At 35.6% G+C, this 15,277-nt stretch overlaps 1 protein-coding gene across 1 annotated transcript in view; it reads right to left on the bottom strand.

Moving 5' to 3' along the window:
* WWOX (WW domain containing oxidoreductase) overlaps nucleotides 1–15,277 on the bottom strand; it is a 468,833-nt gene that overhangs the window by 416,487 nt on the left and 37,069 nt on the right. The gene's annotated exons all lie outside the window — the stretch shown is intronic.

Below are 15,277 nucleotides of genomic sequence, written 5' to 3'. Positions count from 1 at the left end.
AAATTATAAATAAGCAAAAGAACATTTTTACACTATCAAGTTGCAGCACCTATGGCACTTTGAATAAACTGCGAATAATCTTTGAAAAGCTTTGGACCTTCACTGCCTGTAATTTTTTATCCTGATCTACTATAATTGGCAATACATTTATCAGTATAGAAAGCAAAGAGGAAACAGGTACATTTGGCAAGATAAGAGTTTTTTGTTCTTAAGGGGTCAGATAAATATAAATATCAGCTTTACATACATGGCTCATGACAACTTACGATATTTGAAAGTGTATTTAATAGCTTGAAAAAAAAGCTCTAAATGGCTTTTTGTCATTTACTGTAGATGTCCACTGTGGGTTGCATGCTCATCAGATGCAGTACAGACAGAATTTATGAGCTTGCTGTTGCTTTTCCAAACAAAAAGATATAAATCTTAATACTCTCAGTTCTAATGTATGGATACAAGTCATTAATCACTCTGACAAACATATGTAGGATGTAACTCTGATGTGCATTAAGAATGGAAAGCAGACAAGCACAGCTTAGGACTTTGTGCACATCTGTACTCTCCCTAACCCTCGTCATTTGAAATTTCATGAAGAAGTTACAAGGTGTGGTTTTCCTTTAAATATCATAGATCAAACCAGGTAGCCAACGGCAGGCCACCACCTTTAAGGAATTTTTGCTTTGTTGTGATTTTTGAGGGAAACTACGCAGACACACATGAACCATGAACCATCACTCTTATTTAATCTTACAAACAGAAAGGGACATTTTAAACATCAGCGCACAAGTAGCGGTCTTAAAGATCCCTCAGTTCTGTTTCTACTAAAATCATGGTCAATCTCCCATCAAATCCCAGCATTCACACAAGAGCCACTTTATAAATTAATATCTCATCTTATCAGTTTGCCTTTCTTCTCTAATCCTGCTAGTAGGAATATTGCTTCATTAAGAAAATGCAATTAACCATCTTAAATTTGAAGCATTTGGTATTACCAAATAGAATAAGGTTTCCCAAAAGCTGTACATTCATTTTCAGACTGAACAGATAAAAGATGGCAACAGTCTGCTAAAAGAAACCCTACCATGCATTACCAGCTTTCACCTTCAGTAATAGAAGATTAATAAGAATATTTGATGTAGTTGATGGATTAGTTGAGAAAAAAAATTGTAAACAGTCAAAGGAATTACCTGGTAAGAAAATAAAATTAAATTGCCACAATTATCTTGCTAACCTAACCAAAACAGGATGAAAATAAATAATTGCTCATATTGACAGGAGTTATTTCTACCAAGAAACCTTGCATTGCGTTATCTCACTGGCAGCATCCACCAGAGAGCCAATGCTTCCTGTATAGATTTCAGGTCTAATTCTTAGGCTAGAAACTCTTTTGATTCTCCCTCCACCCGAGGGCAAGGAAAGAAGAGAGAATCAACAGGAAAAAAATACATTTTCAAATGTCACATCCATGCTTTCATTACACATGGACTGACAGACAAACTCCCTACCCATGCTGTATTTCCACATATTCAGTCTTTCTTTACATTTTTCAATGCATTTCCTATTACTTGATCATTTTATCTTTCCCACTCTTGATACTCTTTTTCATGTAGCAGTTTCCTATTCATTCTCCCTGTGTAAATACCTCAAATTCCCCCTTCTTTCACAAAGCCTCCCAAGTCAATAGCATTTATCCACTTAGGGCTTGTAGGACATGCACAGTGAGTTTGGACAAGATCCCTGCCTTTCAAAATTCTTACAGAACAATTTGGCCAAAAGATCCAGAGTGCACACACTTCGTGTTCAGCAGCTCTGTTTATATTAAACACTTCCGTAAGTTGCTGATTTGAAGAGCCACTGTGCAAACAAACCTTCCAATGGTTACCAAAGTACTTTGATTCTATGTATTTTGTTGTCAAACATGCAGGGTATTTTAACATGAAAATGCGCTTGTTCTCATCCATCATTTTCTACCTCAAAACACCTGCAGTTTTGCACTCCAGCAGTATTTAAGAGCATTGGTTTGGGAGGCCAAGGGAGAAAAACAAGAGATACCCATCAGATTAACAGACAGAAAACACAGCAGATAAAGATAAGCTGCATCAGGAAAGAGTATCCAGACAGAAGAAACTGCGTGGAAAGAGATCAAATGGAGACACATGAGTTGAAGCAGCCAGCCAGCAGTGGAGTGTACTGTCTCCAAGGAGCAGGGCCCATTTGCTGTAATGCAAGGGTAAGGGTATTTTGGCTTAAAAACCAGATTTTAATCTGCAGTGCAACACATCCTGACAGGTATCTTAAGGTCTATTGCTATCCATAGTATGATTTTATAACTTAGGCAAAAGAGATGCTAAATTAAAATAGGAAAGGGATACATATGCTAATAAAATCTAAGGTGCTAAGAAGGGAAACAGGAAAAAAAAAAAAAAAAAAAGAGTACACAGCATAAAGGAATTATGTTTTTTAAGTCATAGTTATAAATTTGAAAAAATTACGAAATTAAAGTTTCTGAAATCTACTTGCTTGGAAATGCGATGCACAAGACATTAGAAAATAATTTGCCTACATTCTTGTGAAAATATAAGCAATATCAAGAGTCTTAATACATTTTAAAGCAAAACCCCTTCCCAAAAGTCATAAATAGTACCATGTAGAATTCTTACAAATATTGCAACTACTCATATTGCCCTGGTTCACACAGGTAGAGCCAATAAAAGGTTCTCCCCTGAGTCGACCCTTTCCAGAAGTATTCACTTAAAGAATTATCTACATTAGAACAATAAACAGCTCAGCGCAGTTGCAATTCCAGACCCAGTCAATGACTTGAGATTAAAATGTGATTTCTAAAAAAGAAAAAGGTCATATCACAGAAAACGTTTACACTATAAATATACATCTATGAAGATTTTATGTTTAACTGATATTGTAAAAAAAAAAAAAAAAAAAAAAAAAAAAAAAGTATTTTACATAAAACCTCAGAAAAAGAACAAGATGTCTTCAAAAGTTTAATTTGTTTTGAAAAAAAAAACAAAAAAACAATACAATGCTTATTACAATAAAGAACAAAATGCAAAAGAACATTTCATACGCAATGCTTTACGTACAAAAGGATTTGTGCTCTGTTTTTTCTGGAACTTCGTGGTGAAACCACCAATAATAAAAATGTTCATTTCAACTTAGGGAAAGTGGGGAAAGATCTTTTGATCCAAAGCAAGGCTTGGTCCATGTTAGCCAAATATGTATTTAGACCACACACAGTGGTTAATATTTGTCAAAGAATGTAGTTGGTTTTTTGTTGTTTTTTTTAGGTCTGCTTTTTTACAGCAACCAGGCCAAAAAGACAGTATATATTTCAAATAAATTAAGAACAACACAAAAAAGTTTAAGCTGTATCTCCAAGACCTCATCAGCTATTAATTTAAATGGTTGCTGGGAACAGTATACAAAATCATACTTTATGAAGTTTTGAAATCTAGGGTCATCTTTCATAACAAATAATCCAATAAAACTGAAGTTAACCTCTGAGTGATAAATTTCAACTACAATAAAACAAAAAGCAGTTTACAGACAAGTTAAATATACTGAAACGTTGAATATCTTTCAAATTTAATCAGCAGATTTACAGAAGAACTGGGCCTCATCCATCTGCCATCTAAAGATCTTCAAGAAGTTATCAGATTTTCAACACTAAACTTGGAGCAATTACTGGGCCCCATTTTAACTAGAGAGGAGTTGCTGTGTTTTGCACGCTTAGCTCTTCATGTCTTCCATCACAAAAAGCAGCCAACCCAGATTACTACTGACAGAATGAGATGGTTGGGGCTTTTTTGGTTTTGTTTTGCCTTTTCAACTACTTTCTTCTCCACAGCCCCCAACTTCTTATCCCTGCACACATCTATTACTACTCAGTGCAGATAAACATACACATTTTCTGCTGTCTTTTGCAAAAACACTAACATTATTAAAAGTGCTTAGTATTCTTTTTACAAACGTTCGAGTGCTTGACAAGACATGAGGAATATTTCTTGGCCCGTATGATCCCACAACTGTCTTAGAAGGAACGAATGACTAGAAAAAAGGACAATGATATTTGCTTTAAACAAGAGTTTTCTCCCAAGGTTTTTAATTTGGATACAGCGAAAGAAATGAGTGACCCACAACTGTGGAGGGTTACTGGGAAATTCTATGAATTTGTTGGGTCAAGGAAATAACATTTCTCAGCCATGACAGAACAAAAGCAAACTGGATATTAGTAACACAGGCTTCACAGAAAATCAGACATCTAACTCATGGTTCTTACTCATATCATATTGAAGTATGTATACTATTAGATTTTTTGTACTAATACCTTGTATTAATATTAAAGCTTTGAACAAACTCAAAACTCAAAACACGCGATTCTCCAAAAGAAACACAGTTCTCTTAGTGTCTCCTTTGTGAATTAAGTTCTTAAAGGAAAACAGTTTTTCTGTTTTGATGAAGAACAAGCTGAATGATGAGCACCAGTTGGGCCTCACAGGGTCACTCATTCTGTCCACCACGATTCAGGCTGCCAAGGTGTCCCTCACATTCTCAAATCCTGCCTTCACAAACTATGACAGAACTTGAGGCAAAAATAAATATATCCTATACCCATATAAGCACAGAAGCAGAGTTCTCACTCTGTAATGCCTAAGGAAGAATACAAAAATATGACTGTGCCTTGGGATACTCTCCTACACTCTAACTCAAGTTTTAGGCTTGGAACATTCAGAAATGGTACCTTGGTACTATGTAACAGCTCTTTTTATTAACTTGCCTTTTAATTAATTTGACTAATTTCTCTTTGATCTACATGGTCCAGAAAGTTACAGCTTTGCTATTTACTTCTAAAGTGTTCAGATCCCATTTTGATTCACAAGCTTCATTTGAACTTTACATAAGAAAAGGTGTTCTGATAAAATAACGCACAACCAGAAGACAGAGAAAAGCCAAGTTACACCATTAAAGTGATCACATTTATTCAGTTAAAATGCAGAAACATAAATCTGCACAGAGAATGAAGCTGTATAAACTTCAAGAGAAAAAAAAGCTGTTTCAGTAATCTGAACAAAACCTCTAGGATTTGAGTCGTTATTGGTAATCATTCTCAATTTTCCAATCTTTCTCAAGCATTCTTAAACAAACAGATCCTCATCACAATTAATGTCATTTGAAGATACAAAAGCTTAAGTACATTTGCCCGATATATTAGACTTCTTTAAACACAGCAGCAAAATCAAACATGAGTAACTCTTAAGCTACCAGCAAAATTGGTTACAGAGAGCTTCAGCAAAAAAAAAAAAACATCTGAAAAATTTGCTTCCAGTCAACTGAGCCATCTGCTTCTCACAGGTATCTAACAGGAATGGCTTGCAAAACCCTATTAACAGAGACTACAGAGAAATACTTAAAATTCAATTCAAGCTCATCAGTCACTTCCATAGTCCTTCACATACATGTGGAAAGAATCCTTCACCCATCTCTTTGAAGTTACTGACTTGTTTAAAACCTGCTAGAAAAATGGCTACAACTACATTAAACAGATTTGCTTTAAGCTACCTTTGTTAACATTGCCACAAAGCTTTTGCAAGGATACACCATGCAGCCTTTACAGGGCCTTCAACCCAAAAATGTAAGTTTTTCTTCCTTCAGTAATCATTTCAATTATAATTTAAAGTCTGTAAAATATAGCAATATCTCTGTGCTCTCTGATTTATTAATGCTGGATGATTACAGTTTTGGACAATGTCAAATGTATCAATTTTTGTATTAACAACCATCTATGATGTTTCTGTTTACCAAATGTTCCACCGCACACGGCCTAAGCCTATTCCAGATGCTATATGTACGACCAACTTTGATAATATTCCTCCTTTTTGTCCAGTTTCCCAAGCAGCCAATTACTAAAACTCCCCACTGGTTATGCAGAGTGAAGGATGCTGATAACCTCAGTGGAAATACTGCCCTTCGATAGATGTGTAAACAATTCTTTCACAAGGGTTTAGTGCTATGATTTTATCTATTTACATTGTTAAACAAGTGTAAAGAAAAATCCCAGAAACAGCTCGAAGTTTCTTATTGGAAGAATGTAATGAACTTCAATACAAGGTTAAATAGTTCTCTTTTTAAAAATACTAAATATTCTTTCATTCCATGTTCAAAAAAAAAAAAAAAAAAGATTAAAAAAGATTAATCATTGCAGTAACATCAATTTCTGTTGTAAACCAGTAATACAACATAATATAATACATAGTTCAATATGTAGCCTGAAAGTAATTTTAACGCTTACTTTTTTATTAAATATAGCTTTTTTAATATATTATAGGTTTCTTTTACCATTTTGTACAAATAATTTTTAAAGAATTTAAATAAAGTACTTGTATTTCATTTGAAGATATTATAAAACCTCTTATCTTAAATTTTAAAGGAAAAACACATGTAGAACATCCTAGCACATCAGTAAAATACCTAACTTTGAGTTTTGTTAATATTCCCTTTCCAGTTCTGATCACAGCAAAGCATGAGCATTCCTGTAGCAGAAATCATGCTCCCAAACAGCGTGAATTAAAGCAGAGAAAGTCATCATGCTCTAATCACCATTCTGAATCAATATCAATTTACTTTTGAGACACTGCCTTTAATAATAAGAAAAGATGACGTGGAACAAATCCAGTTCTGGATAAATTCAGGATGATTAGAGATGTAAGCTTATATTTGTCTCATTTTAAACCATTTCAATAGGATGTCACTATTGCTCCTCATCAGCAAGGTGCGTGAGTAACGGACCTGGCTAGTCCAGTATTCTGCCCTCCAGAAGGCAACACGAGGCAGATATACAGGTTTTCTTTTCTTGTTGTTTTTATAAATAAGATTACAATAAACACTTATCAGTCTCAGTTGACCTATTACAAGCTTTATATTTACTGACCAAAAAAAGAGTTAAAATCTGTTACGGTCCTTCCACCTTGGAAAACAAGAACACTAACAGACCTAGAAATAGCAATGTTACTGCCAGCTCATTATGCCTACTGAAGGAGCACACGCTTCATCGAAAGGCAGTGAAGTATCCTCTCCCTTAACTTCCTACATTTGCACCCTTCAGAGCTATATAATTTCTTTCCCAGATTTTCAGGCCATTCGATAGGTTTCATTCTGACAACATAGTGACATCTCGTGGTGATATTCAGAAATCCTAGCTCAGGCACATCAGCTTGCTTTCTTATGAAACAGCTCACAAGCCTACTGCTTCCTAACACAATCCAAACCCTACCAACATCTATTGCTGTAGTCAGCTATCACTGCTGTATGAAATGGAATCAGAGATCCCACGATTCAGCTCTTACAGTCATCCCTGAAGAGAACACTACATTTCTCTGTCTTCAGCAAATCAGTCCTCCACCACTGCTGTGTAGCAACCACATACTTAATAAAAGTTTTCAGCTGGGAAGTAACTTCTCAGAACCGTGCATTCCTAGCAAAAATCCTAGCAAGAAAAAAAATTACATCAATAAGAAGAAATATTATCTAAACTATAGTAGACCAAATTTAGCCTTGGCATACTAAGCAGTCAAACTGAACTTACTTAGCCAACAGTAGTCTTGAGTCCATTTACACTTAATTGTACTTTCAAAACTGACTTTCTATAAGTAGCTTTTTCAATGTTTCAGTTCTGATTAGTCAGCACATTATGTAGTACATCCTTCTGGATGATCTTTTTCAAAGTTGTATTTTGAAGCTTTTCTTTATGCTTTTGTATTGCAAAGAAGGTTCTTATCGTTAACAAATTAGAAAAGGTAATAAAGAAGGATGCTTTGTTGGGCATGCCTCCCCCCCCCCCCCCTTTTTAGGATTTTATAGTAAATATTTCTTGTTACAAAACTGATGTGAATGTTTTGTACTGTCCTTTTCCCCATTAGTACTGCTTAACAGATAGTGACACTGAACTATATATATTTGTGAAGTGCTGTACCTAAAACAAGGCATCATCAGCAGAAAACAGAAAAGAAAATTTCCCTTCTTCCATTACCATATATGCAGTGTAACAATAATGAAGACCAGGTGCACACATGTGTGAGTTATTTTATACAAGAACAGCAAAACTGTCACTGTGGTCAGCAGTCTGTGAAGAATATAAACTAGAAAAATTACAATGTTGCAGAGGAAAAACCCCTAAAGTAATTACTGAAGTTTATTTAGCAGAATATGCACCTTTGTTGCTATTCAGGTATTAGTGTTACAGTTTGCGTTCTCCAATATTTCAAACAACTGCCATCTCCTACCTCGCAGTTTAAGCCAATTATGTTAGCTTCTATAGTGCTTGAGACTGAACTTAAAGCCAACAGGAAAATACTCCGTGTCAACAACCCACTGATCCCAGATATAATACCTCTGTTGTTCTGCCCTGGGTTTTCCAGAAGAGCCATTCAAAACGACGCACGATAGGCCCACTGCTCTAAAAATGCAGAAATCAATTTCCATTCACAAAATGAGGGATGTAATAATGCTCCTGCAACTTCACTGAGAAAGCTCTGCATCTTGCAATACAATGATTTTTCACAGTTGCAAGGCACAGCTTAAAACCGAGAGGAATCAAAATCCATAGAGCATATAATCACCCATTGCTTTTGAAGGGCCACAAGAACTATAAGGCCATCTGATCATTGTTCTGGCATCACTCTGCGATGGACACCTGTAAGAAGTTCTGTAGCAGGCATAAGCACAAATGCTAAAGAAGCCAACAACAGAAACATCCTGTTATCACAAAATAAAGCATACTAAAGTTTGGCCAAGAGCCTTATCAATGACAAAATTGAATTCTATTCTTTTGCACTGGGTTAATCATCTCTCTCCCAGAATAAATCACTTTTATTGTTTTTTTAACTCCCACTGTATACATCTCTGTATTTATTCTTGAAAATGCTGCTATACTGCAATCTTAGTAAAGTCCTGCAAAACTGCTACCAGCAACCAGAGCTCCAAGCACACTTCAAATGGTTGAAGGGATTCGCTTGTTGCTTTACACTTTCCCACACCTTGCTGTAGTTTAGATCATCCTTAACTATCACAATTCACATCAAGTTTAAGGAGTCTAAAAACAACCAGATCTGGAATTTTCAAAAAGCCTCAGAAATTCTCTAGGCCAACTCCCTTTCAAGTGCCCATGGAATCAATCAGTTTCTTTATCAATAAAGGAAAATTAGAAAAAAAAACAACAGATGCAAACATATGATGTCAGAGGCTGAAACCAAAAGAAAACATGACAAAGCCAGCTGTAAAAATAGTCAGAGAAAGAAAAGTGGTCACAGAGGAGTTAAAAAAAGCCTACATAAATTATAAAGCATATATTATAGCTTCTCATTTCAGGCGTGATACCACAAATCTTAATCATGCAAAGAACTGCTTTGTTTCCTCATCAAAAGATAGGGAACTAGAGGGAAGTTTTAGCTCATTTAACTCATTGTTAATGACAGTGCAAGAATTCTTTCATCAAAATAATTTAAAGTAATGTATTCATTCCTTTATATCTAATTAAAAATATCCTGGAGGGTAAATCCAGATAAACCCGCAGTCACCTTGGTGCAGATAGGTTAGGTCTCAATATGCAAACTCCACAGGCTCCTGAACACAGGATGAGAGAGAGGATACAGAAAGTCTGTGCAAAAGAATCTGCACCAACTCGCCACACAAAACAGTTCTGCCAAGGCACATTCCTTATAAGTGTGGCACTTGGTGATAAGAGGAAAGGGGGAAATCGTGGTTATTCTAATTCCCTGATCATTTCCCTGCTCCAGAAGTTGACACTGAATGGGAATAAAAGAAAAATTGCACGTAATTCCAGTACTGCTCATCACTGGAAGAAAAAAGAAATGCCTTCCAAGTCCATTTGAGGCTTCACATGCCCAATCCAGTGACTGAGTAACTGAACCAGACATGATCTGAAACAGGTTCAAAAACATGGTTAAACTATTTGTGGTGCAATGTTGATTCCTCTATTTTCTACAACCAAGTGGCCTTTTCACAAATTAGCAATGTGTAGAGGACAGGCTATGCTGAAATACAGAAGCTGAAGGGAAAAGGTAACAGTAAGCTAATTTCTCAAATAGACTAAACACCATGAAATACTAAAACTATATTTTCTCTTTAAAAGTGATCCTGAAACCCCTTCTCTGGATGGCAATGTTTCCACTACACTTCTGCAAAAAAACCTCTACTTTTTTGGTAATACGTTTCTTAAGATGTACAGAGATATTTATTCAACTAAACAGCTCAAGTAGCTCAACTAGATTAAAGTACAAATATGCATTCTGGCATGTTTGCACGTATGTAATTTCCAAGGTTTTTGTGGGTGCCTGTCAGGAAGGCTCTAGATTCATGTTTATGTTGGCCAACAACCTAAACAAGTTGGCAAGACAACTACCTTGGTGTGGCTCTGAGCTGTTAATTAAGTTTAGATGTATTATGAAATCATACTCTTACAAGCTGGTTATGCAAACTAAACAGGAGGAAGGACTGGAAAGCAGCTCCCAGGTCTGAAATCATGACCATCAGATATAATCTCTTAGTGACATAGATCACAAAATAATAAGTTTTGTGTTCAAGCAGTGAAAGCATCAAATAAAATGTTTAGTTACTGCATCTTATGGAAAGGATTAATATTAGAGATCTGAAATTGCTTATCTAGTTTCATCTGTTTTACCTTCTCTTGTAACATTCCAGAAATTTGACATTTTAATAATCATTACTACTTTTTTTTTTTCTATTCCTCTTCAGCAATTCCAGAGCATTATTGCCTTCAACTAAGGCAGCTGAAGTGTTCCTAAAGACTACAGCATTCACCTTTCTCCTTCACAAAATATTATCTATGGTGCCTATTTCTTGTCTTGTACAATGTTTATCATTTCATAGATTAAATCCAAGACCTTCTGAATATCTGATTTTTCTACAGTTGCAGAAGTCAGGCATTATTTCATAACTACAACACACTGTGATGCATAGTTGATATAAAACTCAGCTACTACATTTCAAAGGCATTTATTTCTTTTTATTTCCAGGTGATCTCCACCAATCACTGTACCTACCCACGGGTATCATTTTCTGCTTTTTCTGAGAGTAGCAATACAGAAATAAACAACAAATTTTTAGAATTTGTATTACAAAACTGACCACAGGCCATTTCTCCTCACAGGTGACCATTTCTCTGCACATCGTTCTAAACAGCAGCCCCAGAAGCAGTTATATGTATTTTAAAGTATTGCTTTAAATATATCATTCCTCAGACTTTTAAAAGGTAAATGAAAAGGTAAATGAAAATTTATGTAGTTACACACCAGCAAAGTACCAAGAGAAAGACAGAAACACAATACAAACACAAAACAATTTACTTGATTATAAAGGCTATAAATCAATTATTTGCTTTCCTACAACACTCTAAACAAAGACTGTGGCCACTATCAAAAAAGGGCTTCTGACCTTTTTGATATTTTCCACTTCACTATGGAAATTTGCCCCCTCATCCATCTTTTTCATTCTTTTCAGCTTCAGATCTTTAACTAGCCTGTATTCCTACTTGGAATGCTGAAATCCCCTCTCATTTGGTGTGATACTGTCCCTTCCACTGTACTGTCCCAGAAGCTCAGAGGCTGGGAGCTGGAGTAGGAGGATCCAAGAAGGTAACCTTGATTAAAAGAGCTGTGCACCTTTCCCACTTGATAAATGCTTTTGCTAACTTGAAATTTACCATCACTTACCTTAATTATAAACAGAAACTCAAACATCAGTTTACAGCCATAATTTCAGATATAATCAAGAAATAAGTATAAAAAATGGTATTTTACTGTTCATAACTTCTCTCTATAAAAATGTTGTATCAGTCATGGACATTTACTGCTTTAGCTCATTATTAAATTTGAAGGGACTTGCTTCTCAGGAACTCTAATAGGGTGTTTTTGTAGCAGGAGTGCACAACAGATATTGTTTTTTTTTAATGACATTCAAAAAATAATTGAATCCATTGTCAAAATATAAACAACATTAAACAGATTTCAATTCCTTTACAAAAGCATTTCAAGCGAGGGAACAGGGAGTGAAGGTTATCTAAGGTTTGTCATCTCTTAATTTCAATTGTGTCAATTTAACACTAAATTCACTAAATCAGTATGAAGCAGCGCACACAGAAGTGCCTTATGTGCACCAGATGACTTCTGTGTCATTCAGATAAAGAACGGGTACACGCTGCTGACCAGGATCACTACCAGCAATACTCTGCACTGCCGTTCCACTGCTTTTGCATCACTGAAACTCATCCTCTTAAAACATAAACAAACTGCTCATTCGCAAAAGTGAGATTCACCAAGTTAAAAAATTAAGTTGTACAGATCAGAAATGTAATCACGGGAGACAAGCTCTGAGAGTTTTTCAATCACTGTGGGGCTGCATCAATTTAAAGTCATGTTACATTAAAGAGAAAAACGCCTGGGAAAGTCTCCCAGTTGTCACTTTAGATTAGATTTGTTGTTGTTATCAGACTGTGCATTTTGTAGGCTTTTTTACATTTTAAAGCCATTGCCTCATGCAGCCACACAGTGCATAAAGAAACATGTAACATGCAGCTTCTCAATCAGATTGCCTAGAGATTAGGATTCCACACAAATTAACTGCTGTCTACATACAAAAAAAGCACGCCTGTTAACACTTGAACTTTAGCAACTTTAGAGCTGCAGGGCAGCAACCCAGTCTAACCTTCCCACATTCTCCTTTTTTCTCATCCAAGTAGGTCCAGCTACCAAGAGAAGTTCTGTCATTTCTGTTCACAGAGAGGTCAACAGAAATCTTTAGTTCTTCCAAAAATAAAAGTAAACATTCATTCTATCAAGACCTGCTGTTAATATCTGTCTAAACTGCATTTTTTTGTCATCTAGGTTTTCATCTAGACATTGGAACAGGTTTACTTGTGTAAATATTACATTAGGATGGTTCTCAGAATTAGGCTTCCACTAAACACTATCCAGAAGATGTAAGATTTGCCTTCATGAAAATAAAACTGAAGAATTTTAGTTCATTTCTGTATGAATTCAAGCTGATCTCTGATTTACTATAAATACTCTGATAGCCAAGCTGTCATATAAAGGATTCCTAAACATTATTGTATGCAAATTACCAAATACTTTCTCACATCGACAACTGCAGCAAAATCACTGAATATGTTGCAAGACATTACTACCTGAAGAAAATATTCAAACTAAGATTCACAGAGCACAGTGATTTTATTTGAGTTGCATAAAAGCATTTTGAGTACTGCCGTTATAGCTTCTAAGAGGAAGTATGACTTTTCTCTGAGTTATTAAAAAGCACTCATAGTGCTTTCTGCTTTTCCACTTCATTTTTTGAAGTCACAATACATTTACCATTTTGATCAGACCTCAACAGTATGTGGAAATTAAGTTATTTGAAGTCATCTGGATTTTCATACTAGTGAAGACTGTCTTCCCACTACTAAACTGCTACTGTGAGAGTTTCACATGTGGCCTGAAACTCTTCTCCCATCTCTGCAGGCATTCATGGCCAGGCTAAATGGGATCTTGGGCAGCCTGATCTAGAAGCTGGTAATTCTGCCCATGGCAGAGGGATAGGAAGTGGACAATCTTTAAGGTCCCTTCCAACCTAGAGCCATTCTTTGATTCTGTGATTTAGCACACAGTAGCTGGGTATTACAATGAAAATGGCACTCCCAGTCTTTCCAGCCACTAAAGGGGTGCCAAGGCGAGCCAAACAAATCCAATCTCTAAGGAAGACCTTTCCTCTCCAAGGAAAGGCAATGCACCAGCATCATATGGCATTTAAAAGTTTACTGCATGAAACCTGCCACAGGTATGGAAAAGTAGTCCAGAAATTGACAGGTAAGATTAGGTAAGTCACAAATAAGCAAGCTTTGGGCTCATGCCAGTAGTTCTGAAGGTGGACTTGAAGCCTTGTACAGACCACCAAAAGTAAGAACAATCTTATCCCGAAGCATGACAGCTGTAACAAGTTGTGTCTTGGAATAATACATCTTCAATCTAACACCATAGTCCTAAATCTGTTCTGGTTCTACAAATGCCTCCAGTTATTTCATTTTTTATCACTGAAGAAAATGGAATAAAAAGTATTTCATACTTAACACCAAACAGACCACGTTATCCCAGAAGACGTGTTTAAATAATTTAGCTGTTAAAAGAATCTTTAACCATAAATGTACTAAATTCGAGCACAAAAGATTAACTACAAAAGAAATTAACACTGCCTTAGGAAAGAGAGATAACATTTTTCTAAAGCATTTCTAAAGCTTTTTGATATGCTAGTTTTTAGAATTATATCTGCAGAGAACTAATATTTTTAAATGAGACTTTCGGAGCTGCTCAAATTTCAAAGTAACATTTGTGCAAGTTGGAGAATTCTGTAGAACATGCTCAGCCTCCATTAAAAAAAAACTATTTTCTTAAAAGACCATATGCCTATGAATCAATTGATCAACAATCATACTCCAATTAATATTAATCTTAAAAAAAAATGTCACTCCTGCTTCTACCAACAACTTTGTCACATCATATCAAAGCGTAACAGCACTTTCTCCCCTCAACAACTTCAGTTTCCAGGGTTTTATCATGAGTCGAAGCAGTCTGTTTGCATTCTCCAATACAAACTGACAATCTAGTGATACAGTACATTAAAAATTCTCTGTAGTATTGACTGCTTGAAGCTGATGCTCCCTTGCTAAATGCAGCACAGTTCAATTAACAGCTCTTCAATATACAATTTAATTTTTCTTTCATCTTGATCCACAGCTGAGCTTGAAATGAGGAATGCTGGAATAGATGTACTTTAAATATTGAAGCAAGTCTTTATAAGTAAATCTATCAAACCTGTAATGATTTCTGTCATAACACTATCAAATAGATGAACCTGAGTGTCTGGGATTCTCAGGTTTCTGCATTGTTTTTCTCAGTCTTAGCAGGGCTTTAAATTGTTTTTCCAACAGCTCCCCTAGAAACAGATAAGCTTCTCTTTTATTTCAGTTCTCTTTGGAAATAGAACACTTTTACAAAGCTGCAGCTAAAAAAAAAAAAAAAAAAAAGACTTTCAGATGTAAAAATCCAACTTATCACTAATTGCCCTAAAAGTGACTCTAGAACTTTCTATATTTCTCTCATTGTTCCAATAGGCAATCAGAGAACTCCATGGCACCATTTCCCACTACGGAGTCGACACACAACTGGGAGGCAACTGA

Source organism: Centrocercus urophasianus, unplaced genomic scaffold (genome assembly GCF_019232065.1).
Source record: "Centrocercus urophasianus isolate 14NV4802_14NV808 unplaced genomic scaffold, USGS_Curo_1.0 seq_2, whole genome shotgun sequence".
Classification (NCBI taxonomy): Eukaryota; Metazoa; Chordata; class Aves; order Galliformes; family Phasianidae; genus Centrocercus; species Centrocercus urophasianus.
Note: the sequence above shows the minus strand (reverse complement) of the source record. Positions and strands in the feature narration are given on the sequence as shown.